At 39.2% G+C, this 11,878-nt stretch overlaps 1 long non-coding RNA gene across 3 annotated transcripts in view; it reads left to right on the forward strand.

Moving 5' to 3' along the window:
* LOC111262056 (uncharacterized) overlaps positions 1-5,806 on the forward strand; it is a 21,914-nt gene extending 16,108 nt beyond the window's left edge. For all 3 annotated transcript variants that reach the window (XR_015311796.1, XR_002681367.2, XR_002681368.2), the window contains one exon: positions 5,058-5,806. This is a non-coding gene — a long non-coding RNA (uncharacterized LOC111262056). The remainder of the gene's footprint in view (positions 1-5,057) is intronic.
* Positions 5,807-11,878: the final 6,072 nt, after the last annotated feature.

Here is an 11,878-nt window from a genome sequence, read left to right on the forward strand (position 1 = left end):
ACGGCGTAATCTGGCTATTTTGACGACTCCATGTAACAATGTTCTCGATCAATTTGTGCGTTGAGACGCTATCTTAGAAGTGGGGTCTTTTCTATTCCATATCAATCATCATATATATTACTAACTCCCTTAACATCACTTGCGTAGGCAGACCTGCCTTCCTAAAGCTATGTTTTTGTAAGAAGAACAAGAGTGTGTCGAAAGCCGGGCGTTTATCCATCAGAGGCTTTTATGGGTAACAAGCAACCGAGAAATAGTTGACGACTGTATAACTTGAGAATGCGGGACCATGCTACTACGATCGATGTTCAAGCGTCTTCAGTGAAGATACTGCCCTAGTATTGATTCTTTGCAGCAAGGCTCTGGATTGTGACAGCAGTACAAAAAGTGCAAAAAATTGTCCCAGGACCACGGTAGTTTTACGGCAAAGCGTCACCCATAATACCATCTATCTATAATGATATTATTCGGATTTTTTTTCCGATCTAAGGGCGTGCGTTGCATATGCTTCTGATAAACTCTTTTTGAAAAGGAAGGAAGATAACATATATCAGTCATTACATACATAACGAGAAAAATAGAAAATGAAGCTAAGTCTTAGGTTTATTCATTAGGCTTGCTTAATTTGGGAGAAGAATCCTCCCAAACGGAACATTAACTGACTTATCTGGTGTAGCCAATTTTTTTTAATTATTATTAGTAAAAAAAAAATATAGTTATTTGTGCTTCGTTTTTCAACATTAACTTAAGTTTCTTTTCACTTGATTAGAAAATGAACAGTTATGTCGAACCCTCCTGCTGAACATACTGTACAATATCGGATAATTGCTATGCACTACAAGAAATAGATATAGCGAAATATTTAAGCTTTATAGCCTGTAAACCACAAATCAGGGAATAAAATCAGGACTGAGTGAACTATTCCTTGTTTGTAACCGTGCGGTAAACTATGTGAGCCCTGTCTAACAAGGAACCAGGCAACGCTGGAACGAAGCAAATTGAGCACATAAATGATTGGTCGGTTAAGCTTGGTGTATCATAGACGTAATAGGTTTCATACAGCTGAAAATAACGTTCCCTATGGACTTCGTACCTACGTAATTTCCTTCAGCACGAACTATCCAAGACGGGAAAACATGAGGGCCAGATTCATCAAAAACTTAATGTTAACTCCTAACACGTACCAGCTTAAAGGACCTTCGTTTCCTTTTTTGTGAACAACGCAAATGCCTCCTCTATTCTGTGCTGGCCTGAATAAGCTTGAAATGTCAAGGAATACTTATTTTTAGCTTGGGAGCATCATACAATGTTTAAGCTTAAATGTACAGGCTACTAATAACTGTACATCGATATGTCTTCAATGATGGAAGGTTGCAGCAATCTGTTCGAAATAATCGAAAAATATTTCTTGGGTTTAGCAAGAAGCTCGTATCTTTGCACGATTTGAAAAGTCAATAGCTGGCACCACTTGTTTCTAACGGCATGCATAAGGCTATGCAAGATACCGTTGATCAGGTGCTGCCCTTCGTACATAGCATTCTGTCGGCAACTAGCTAGATATCGATGGTCCTATAAATTTACCAGTCGTTCATGAGTCACATGTTAAGGAAAATAACTATTTAATCATTGTTTGGCAATACGTATTATTCATCATTTCCTATTATGCTTGTAACTCGTTCACAGTACAGCACGGGCCAGACGCTGTACAGGCATCTAGATGATCATGGCTTTCGTGAAAAGTAGCTTTGAACCAGGCCCGTGCAAGTTTTAATAATATGTCCATATAATAAAAATGAAAGTTGTAAAATTTAATGCAATGTTTACCCCACTGTCGAATATCAATCTATGAACAGTATAATTGCACCATATTGGAAAACTGCGAGCATCCATAGTTCACCATGCGTTGACAACAAGGTGTTCACTATAAATAAGCTGCAGTACCGATACTAACGCCCTCATTAAAACGTATTCAAGCTCACATTGATTGAGGTTAGAGAAAGAACAATGAAACCATGTATATGGGCGGATTTTACGATGCTAAAGGATACTCTGCAACTCTAGGCCTGAAAGGTTGCGCTGGCCAAGAGAAGCCTGGCCTGCCAACCAAACCTTGAAGTTTAGACCACCAACTTTTCTTTCTTCTTCTGCGAGAAGAAAGCGTGATCCGCGGCAGTGGAAAGTTTTTTCCCTATCCTTTATTTTCGCCGGCAGTTTTGCCCGGGCGCGTCCGTGGTCAAGGATCGCGGCACACGCTTGTCGCGTGAGTGTCTTGGCGTTTGGTGCTTGAGAACGAAAGGGTTCAGAGGGAAAAACCGAAGCGACAAGAAACGGTTGCCACCAGAGACAAGGTAATATGTGGACTCGTAAAGTCCCCATAATCTTTACACACGGCACTTGTGTTCACAAAGCGACAAGTTTCCCCCGAAAATGGGGAAGATATCGAAGCTTTTACGCATCATTGTTTTTCATAGGTCTATAAAATACAAGTTTTGTGGTCGAATACAAGTATAATAAGTAACCAAGGTTTGCTCGTTTTTTGTTTACTATGTTCACGAAGGGTAGAGCTAGTGTTTTTGTACAAGCGACGCAAGCAGGCAACACATGCGAGGCTAAAAAAAAAATTGGTCTATTCTCAAAAAATGTTTTGCTACCAGAAGCGAAATTAGCCGGAACGTCGTCTACCAAGTTGTTCTTAAGCCGTTAGCGTAGGCTCCGCATTTAAAACAAAAAGTGCCTAGGTGAGTAACATAGAATTGCCCTATTGTAAAGATTTACAAAAAATTATTAGAAAATAGTCTGAAAGAATCAAGATAGGTATTTAGCTTCTAATACCTTATTCTAGAATAGCTTACTAACAGGCTATTACCGAATCTACCAGTTCAACCATTGAATTATAGCAAGTATATACTATTTGGAATCCTCCATTTTTTTTAGGCAATTTATGTAACAATCCCTAAGCATTATGGCGCAGATAAGCGCCATCTGTAATTTCTTTTTCGGACAATTACCCTTACCATTAGCCTCTATCTAGCGTACTTGTATAGATCGAAAGAGTCCAGGATGGTAATGTATGTCTATTCTACTTCATAAAACAGTCTTAGCCTTCGAGCGCTATATCCGCTAGGGCAAAGGGTGACGAAAGCCAAGGTTATAATCGAGATCCTCTCTAATGACCCTGACTTCAAGCTTAAATGGGTACAACCACTGCAGGATATAGCTACGTCAATCGCCGAGTGTATGGTCCAAATGTGAGGGCCGTTCATTCTTTAAATTAGCGGCAGAACGGAAGAGACTCTTCAGTTACGGTTATAGGCTTGGGACGATGCGAAGGCCTCGACCGTTTCTTCGATTTGCGTCTCAATTCCTCACATTGTCTGAGCAACACGAATGACCAAACCAATGTGTCAAAGACGCGTGTTCATGCATAGTCTCACGCATAAAGCGGGAGGGAGCGAAGGCAGCATGGGGTTTCTACTTGAAACTTTTACTAAGAATATTCATATGTCGATGACGGGGCACAGAAACGACAAGGATGGGAACTAGTTGTAGGCATTATGAGAGATCTTGAAATCTACCCCTAGCAGGTGTTACAGGAGAGCGGAGGAACAGAAGCCACACTCATATCGACCTTCTCCTCTGTCTTCAGTTTCATTGGGATACCCTCATGACCAAACATATATTTCCATCACTTGGTTATCGACACTTCAGCAGAGGCTTCAAATAGCTCGTACATTAAATGCGAGAAATCCTAGTCACCTCACATGTTATTTTCCTCCTGCTTGGTCTGCCTTATCACCCTAAAGTCCTACGTGCTTTAAATTAAGCCCTTGTTACGTTCTTATCTTACGAACGTCGATACGTCGACGCGATCTGAATAACACGAGACAGCTTGCGACAGTAGGGTCGGCTTCTTGCCCCACTGATGCACCCTACAAACATTACTCTGCTATTTTGACATCCTGGTGTTGCTGGCTTACCTATTCTTGCCATCAGGGCGTCAAGAAACTGCCGATTTCCCCGCGTGTATAAATAATACGCTAGCCGCTGTTAGTCATGTAATGGCAATAATTTCTAAAAATACTCTGCCAGTTTCACTAATAACTGTTAACTGTGTTAGTGAAGTTGCGTCTGAAGTTGCGTACTAGAAATGGCAATGTTGTCAGTGTAATGAATATTAGAGATACTAGTTATGGATCTGGAGCATTGTGTTATCGTCTTCGTTGTTATTGTTACAACCTATATGTCACCTATCATTTGCCTGTTCAGCTACTATGATGAATGGTGATGAACAATTTGCAGATACGTTTTCTAAAATGATCATCGTGATTACCGCTACGTATACTTCTGTTTTTGATAATGTATAGGCCCTTTAAGTGTCTCGTGTGTGCTGCTTCTTTTGTTATTACAACACTCGTCATATTTATCCATTGTCGATCCACATTCTAATATAAGTAACCAACATATCATTGTAGATAGCCCAAGTTTCTCTATGAACACTTTAGAGATAGTTTAAACAGTAACGTTTAGCGCTTTACAAAACACCGATTTGCGGCAAGTAAGCCTCGAATAATTTATATTTGAAAGCTTTATTTGTACTCAGCATACTCAGCCGGCAAGGACAGGAGTCTAAACGAAGAGCCTTCTACAGACCAAAAATCATAGTCTATAGTGCCAGCTTTATCTTCGCTTTACACTATGTTGGAATTTTTTTTTTTTTTTAACCAAAAACGGTCTAAAACCTGCTTTCTATAAGTTGAGATTTTGTTAAAGCAATAACTAAAGGCCCTCGAACAGCTTAACAGTATTAATCATTCTCATTTTCTAGAAATATGTTTAAAGTAAGCCAGTACCGCCGTGCAGCGTTCCTTTGATCATACAGACTAATGAAACTACGATGCAGATTTTTTTTGTTTGAGCAGATATTGATTGACGTAGGTAAACAACAGGTCTATATCTATTTTTGCACAACACAACAGTTACCTTGTGAAAATTGGAATGCTTTTAAAAAAATAAGTTGTATTAGTACCACCGATGATATGGATTCCTTTCACTTTCAGACGTCAAAAGCGTGAAGTGCGAGCAGCAATCTACAGTCGCTGTAAATAATCAAGGATATAAGAATATCACTTTCTGTGCGGTTACAAGGAACAAATGTACTGGCTTCGACCCTGTTATGTTCCCGTAAGGTTTGCAAACCTCTCCTAAAATTTCTCAACAAATAAAATTTCATTAGAGACCTTACCCACACGATTAACAAACACCTTCATGAAAATAAGTATAGTGATATGCAGGATGCAGTATGTTTTTTCTTTTCGCATGCAAAATGTTAACATCGTGCATCTATGCTGTACTGCTGATATAGACTATACAGTGTCGATACGCTGCGGACTGGAGCTTAGTTCCAGCACCGATCTCACATTACTTGTTGGATCTTCATTATACGCGATCGGGCATGCGGGTTCGCTCGTTGTGGGTCTCTTTAGTCACTTCATTCTGCACTGGTGCGCAGGAATAGTGCAGACATGAGTGAAAACAAGGCTAGTTTAGAGAAAATCGTTTGTGGACAGGTATTTTTGACAGGAGTGAATTTATGTCGTCTGAAACAAGGGGTGCGCACCGTGTAAGGAAAAATGTAAGGATTCTAATATTAAGGTATGAGGTCCCCGTCGTATGTGACATATCAACCTCTCCCGGATCGTTCTAGCAGCATTTTGATAGCTCTTTTTTGCTATTCAATGCACTTATCTGAAGTCAAACGTTTTCTAATCCAAATAAATAAGTGATGAGAACTTTATAGAGCAAAGAAGTCCCTAATGGTACTTATTTATACTCAAACAAGTTTTTCCTCAATTGCTCTTATCTCGATGACTGTACAAAGTCGTACGAGACTCAAGCAATGGTCTCACGACTCACCAGGGAGGTACAATACAACCTAGTACATAACAGTAGAAAAATACTAAATAAAAGAGTAATAATAATTATTATTTATAGTAGGATTAGCATAGTTTCTATTCAACAGAAGCCGACCGGTCAACAGAGAAAAGAATTCAGAAGATGCAATTTTGTTGAAAGCAAAACGTATTTTGTAATGTCAGTGTGCGGACCAAAACATAATTTCGTATGAACTTTAATTAAATATCCATATGACAACAAACGCATCTTTACACCCATGAAAAGTAGGCATTTTTAGGTCTTTATTTTCACTGCTTGTGGGCGAATGATTTTCGTAGACCGACTAATAAAGTTCAAAAGCAGAAAGTGAGAATTGAAGTGAAGAACCTAAAGAATCTCTTCATCTTTACTTCAAAGTCTATCCAGAACACGCTTCAGCCATGTTTCTTCATGTTCAGTATGCTGCATAGCAGCATATTGCCCAGCACTTTTAAGTTTCATTGTAAGATTACCACTTGACAAAGACATAAGCTACTACAATGTCCTGATGTCTCACTATACGATCAATCACAGATTATGTTGCTGATCTGTTAGCCTTGACCTTAAATATTTACTTGAATTAGTTACCTGAAGTTTTTGATTGGATACTCAGGATACGATCCGTGGTCTGAAAGCTTGCTGTAATTAGGTTTTTTCTTTGAGTTTCATCTATCGAAATCACATCAACTCTCGCTTAGGAGGCTTTTTTACAACCTAAATAAATAAGCTTAAATTCATTCTATATTATTTTCAGTTTAGGTTATACAGGACAATTATCCTAAGGCACTTGCCAAACAAATTTCGGATAGGTGAATTGCACGCGTTTGAGCCAGTTTCAGCACGGGATAGGTAGTAAACTCAATGTAAGTGTAGAAACTTACTTTTTAATACTAAACTAGCTAAATCGAAGTTCAAAATGTGTCTACCAGATCTCCTCGTAGAGCCACTATTGGCTATCTAGGCACTATGAACGGTTCGAGGAGTGAAAATCAGCTGCAACAGTATACGCACCGTTTTCCAAGGGCAACAACAATGACACCTGTGAATCTATCGGATAATAAATTTTTCGAAATATGATGTCGTTTGCGACGATATAGTTCAATGCAAAGCGTTAAAAACAAATTACTCATGTTAACATAGCAAATAAAAACACTATAGAATCTTTAACTCAATCCCAGCGAAAGCTCTATCAAGCACAGCTTCGTTCGAAGAAAAAACTTGGATATACTACAGAGCGTCTCATAGTTGGATGATAAGTATGTTTTCTTGATTTGCTTTGCAAAGCAGTGTTAATTGGCAGTCTGTTTTATACCAGCCCGAAATCCAGTGGTCATAGCCCACGTTACGTTCGTCTAGATAAGCCCCACATAACTTCATTTAACAACCTTTGCAAAACGCGATCTATGATCTATTCTGTTGTGGACCATTTAATTCTGAGACAGACATAGCTAGCGGCAAATGAATGATCCATGCTGCTGACAGTATTTCTACTACTAATGAAAACAATTTCGTTTCGACATCGAACTCTCTATCATTATACAATAGATCGATTGGGTCTCGAACCAATTATGGGTTATTGATTTGAATAAATCATCCAGAGTAACTTGCTATCGGTTCGTGTGGCAACTGGCTACAGCAAACAGAATCGTATAATATCCTTTTATTGAGTTACCTAGAAAATGGGAAAATCATGTAGTTTCTTGTCTGGGTCGCGTTATCCAATACGTATTGGTCACGCGTGAGATGGCTTTGCATATTAAGCATTACTGCACTATGAGATGCAAGTATATTCCCTTTGTGTCAGCATCTGAGCATATATCAATAGAACAGCTAACTAAAAATAAGCACGTTTTGCTGACTCGTACGTACATTTAATAAGTTCTAACAGTTGCAACTGTCTACACCAAGACGTAGCCATACCTTTAACTCACTGATATATACAATCAGTTCCTTGATTTTTGATGAATGGAATGCTAACACGGCACAAACGCTTCTAGTAAACATGGACGAGGCCAGAAACAGCAGACTAGGACTCTGAATCTGATCATTTTCGCCAATAATAGCGCTAAAACTGTACATATTGGATTTATTTCCACGGCTTTCGTATTATGAATAATTTATCGGTAGTCGCCCGCCATGGTTACGTGTACGGAACACATCTTATATATGTATGCATGTATGATAAAGATTAATATCAGCACTCTGACGTGAAGATAGTACACCCGTATCGGTGTGATGAGATGAAGTCGTCGGAATTTTTTGTCACTCACCGATTTTTGGAAATGATTTAACTTCGCATAGTCCCTAATTTAGAATTCTGAGAAAACCCCCAGCAGCCTGCGGCACCGTGAGCCTCGCCTGTAAAACGGCCGACATCATGACATTTGTTTTCTACTTGTTTTAGAAGCTCTTTTTCATGTATCACGAGATTTGACACTATCAGAACGCTCCTTTGCGATCGCATCGCTCTGTCACGCAGTTCTGCTGCTTGTTTCTTTCGTCACGCGATGGCCGTTCTGTTGCGACTACTACGCCGATCTGAGTGCAGAAGTTCGTGCAAAGAGACCAAGCGTGAAATAGAAGACGTATTGATGTGACCCGTCTAAGCAATTGGTAACAACCTGCTTCGCACCGAACAGCTACATAATCGTTTGTGATGCCTTTGGAACGCCTTCTTCTGTTGGTTGGTGGCTTTTGTTGAGATAGGACAACCACAGCGAACGGCTCGACAACCTCTCTCGTGTTACCGAATAAATAGTGTTTCCCTTAATACGCGGCGTAGGATATTTTCCTTAGACATAGACATTGTCTTGTACACAGTGAACCGTATGACACGAAATGTATTACCCTTTCAATAATCGAAATATTTTAAGCGTCGCAATTGCGCAAATTGCAAAGCGCGTTCATCGCGTGTCATACTACATCTAGTTGAAAAAGCGGAAAACTGCAACAGCTTGTTCGATCGTGTACGGAAACGCTGACCGTTTCCCGAAATTTGCAATACTCGCACAGAGAAGCCCATTTCAGACCCTCTCGACTACCCAGGCTTTATGTATAGATTTTTTGTGGGCTTTATTTCTAACAACAAAATAATAATATTCAACGAATATGATAGCCTTAGAATTAGAGTGGTATCAAGGGCTATATCCGCTGTTTATGAAACTAATAGTATTGTTCAATGTGATGCGGTAAAGAATAAGAAGAATAATCTTACAGTTTTAAACTCTTTCTGCTAACAACTAATACCTCCTCTTCGAAGATATATATCCCTTTCGATGTAGTAGATCTCGTGCAGAGAAACTGCAAAACGTAGATGTGCTCAGTAATTTTTCCGTGTGTCGTGCTATTAACGGAGCTCTTACGTACCAATATCTTGGTCAATCAAATAGCTAGACAAGCTATAATATGCGAAATAATAACCTAATCCATTAAAAGACCTTAAGCATTAGAATAATGCTTTTTTTTCTTGAAAAATTAAGACGCATTGTGTATAGCTAGCAGGGCATAAAAGCGGTCGTAATTATTTGACAGCTTCTCTAGGATGCGTCGTCATACTTACAGGCTGCGGCGCTGCAAGATTTAACAATGGCCATTGAGACAAACAACTCACAGTTGCTTTCGGTTTCCTTTTATTGCATCGTTGACCATCGGATCTGTTGTCATTCGGGTCAATGAATTAGATGTCTCTACGATCTTCTGATCCGAAATATGCACAATGGTGAAATGCTGTTTTCGGATGCAATTCTGTTCTGGAGTGCAAATTATTGCTACGTATCTAATCACCATGGTTGGACAGTATGTTTCAACGCTAGGCATCATTGATAATACCTGTAAATCAGTGAATGGATCGAATTTAGCAGTCTGTTCTTTATCAGACGTTTGTTAGCATCCGACTATGTGTCCGTCAGCTAACCATTATCTCCAATCCATTATCTGAAGGTTAAAACTTGAATAGCATTATCACACAAACGCATGCAGCCACATACGAACTGATAATCTTGCTGAATATCATCTCCTTATCACTATCCCTTCTGTTTCGCCGAGGCTTACCTGTTCAAGGTCGAGCCAAACGCAATAGACCTTGACTCGTACCACATCACTGACATAGGGGAAAAAACTTTATAGAATCTTAATGAGGCAAATAATTTGGCCTGACTAAAAAAAGCAGCAACTGTCTAATAAGGAGCAAAATCTATAGTTAAACATTTGTGTTCTCTTACCAACTTACATTCTCTTAACAACTTACGCTCACGGAATAGTCAAACTGAACTTCGTTCGTCGGACTCCGACCGCCCCAAAGCAGCTTAAGTACCAAATTTAGTCGCTATAGAACCGTAATTAAAATTCCCTTACAAGCAGTGACACGCTACGTTACACTGAGAAGGAAGTAACTGCTTAAGTGGGCCGCGAGATTAAAATACAGCTCGACCCGTTGCCCAAACTTTCTAGTCTTTACCTCCTTTACCTGGGCAACATTGTGTGATCGATACGTCTGAGCAAATATCCAAACTCGATATGAAAAGGCAATAATCATATTCTGTAACTATTCAAGTTTATTTGATATAATCACTGTTTCGTTGCAGCCGTCACGAAACATTCAGGAGGTCGACGGAAATCAAATTGATAGTAGGTATCGTGCTGATGCGCTCTGTAGCTTTAACAAACAGGTGTGTACGGTTGTTATGAAGGTATTGCCGAGCTGAGCTTACTTCTGCGATATGAGTTCTATGAGAAGCAATAAGAACTGTAAGTTAAGGTGCATAAAGCGCTATGATACACAAAGTTAAATCTAACTTACTTATATATAAGCTCAAATGTGTTATAACAAAAAAATGTTTTTGTACTAACTATACCTACTTTCTTCTGTCGAAGATTTCGTCGCCCAAGCCACTGCATAATAATAATTATAATAAGCCTAAGGTTGGTAATGCTTTAGCTCTGTATGTTGTGCATATGTAGAAGAATATAAGCCAGTGGGTTAGTGGGAAATAAACTACCTTCGATTCGTGAGAGTCTTTTCGAGGAAGACATACCCATGAAATTGTTTGCGTTTATAGTTATAATAAATACTATCCATAATCGTTACTAACAAAATCCAGTCAATAAACCTGATACGGCCTATACACGCATCGCATGTTATAATTCCTTATACGTACCAATTAATGCAATACATCGTTAAAATAGCTAGGAAATGCTAAAGTTAAATGAGTTGATGAAAGTTAGTAAACCTTCGTATATTTACAATAATATATCGCCATATTGAACTGGCCAGTGAGCCTCAATTGGACAAAAAACTTGCCATTCAGGAGTTCGTTCTCTGATAGGTGCATCTATCATTTTGAGCTGTCATCTTATGACTATTCCACGAATGTCTAAAGCATTGTCACCGGGTAAAATACTCCTTGACTTGGGAATGATCGTTTCCGATTCCGTACTACTTGATAGATCAATATGTGTAAGGCGCCATTACAACCAGAACAGGTAGAAATGTTAGGGAAACAGGAGCGACATTATCCGAACTCGAATTAGGGACATCAGGTAACTCGTCTGTTTATGAGGCAAAAATCTCTTACTAGGTACGATATGTCATAAATAAGAAAGCTCATAATAAAAAATCCCACGAAAAATACTATCTGCTAAAAATTATATAGATGCTTACGACCCCCCCCCCCCCCCACATTTTTCTTTATGAGCTATATGACTGGAAGTTGAAGCTCATGATAGGCCCATTTGTATCAAAATAATTCCCCTGATTTGGACGGCAGACAAAGTTGATGTAGCGTGAACAAGAATCGAATCGGCACGAACCCCCCTCACTGGCCACACTTACACATTATGGTGTCGAGGACGTTTCGCTCTTTGGTCGCTTAAAGATACGTACCATTATTATCGAATTAATTTGGGCGAAAAATGATTAGCGAACGTATTTTAGGATCAAATATATAAA

The sequence above is a fragment of the Varroa jacobsoni genome, unplaced genomic scaffold (genome assembly GCF_002532875.2).
Source record: "Varroa jacobsoni isolate VJ856 unplaced genomic scaffold, vjacob_1.0 scaffold_625, whole genome shotgun sequence".
Classification (NCBI taxonomy): Eukaryota; Metazoa; Arthropoda; class Arachnida; order Mesostigmata; family Varroidae; genus Varroa; species Varroa jacobsoni.